The following is a 654-nucleotide window of genomic DNA, read 5'->3' on the forward strand; positions in this document are numbered from 1 at the left end:
ATAAGGAGGAGAGTGTGTCCGCCACTTATCATTACGCTTCGGGCACGCGAGCGGGAAAGGTGGCACGGTGCGTCTCCTCCGTGGCATTAGTGGCAGTCTGGCAGTGCGTACATTAATCGAGAAGATTTCTGAATGACATAAATCAAGCGGACAATAAAAATAAACAGAACATTTCCAAATATATTCTCTTTTTTATACAGAGATACTATTTCCTTGTCATTGTCATTCGAGTTATTAAAGATTCATAACCATCCCCGAGGGCATCTACAGGCGTAAAGGAGTGTAGAAATGTTGAGACTGTTAAAGCACTGGCTTTTACCGGCGGTCGCGTTCATCATCGCAACATCATGTGAGGGTAAGTTATACAAATTTGAAAATTGCTAAAGCCTCTTCAGAGGATTTTGTGAACCGCTCATCGCCCATCGGCAGCGATAAATAGTGTTAAAGGCTTTGTATCGGGAAAGAAATGAACGAAGCTTTTTGATTCGGTCACGTTAAAAGGTCGAAGAGGAAAGGAGGTTAATTAAATGTGCGTCTGCGGCAGCCTTAGTGCTACTGTGTTTGTCTCGAGTGTATTGAATCTTATTTGCATAATGCTTCATTTCCCTTGCCTCAGTCCTCTCATCTGCTTATTTTACTGTTTGATGAATTGAA

Source organism: Penaeus monodon, chromosome 33 (assembly GCF_015228065.2).
Source record: "Penaeus monodon isolate SGIC_2016 chromosome 33, NSTDA_Pmon_1, whole genome shotgun sequence".
Taxonomy (NCBI): domain Eukaryota; kingdom Metazoa; phylum Arthropoda; class Malacostraca; order Decapoda; family Penaeidae; genus Penaeus; species Penaeus monodon.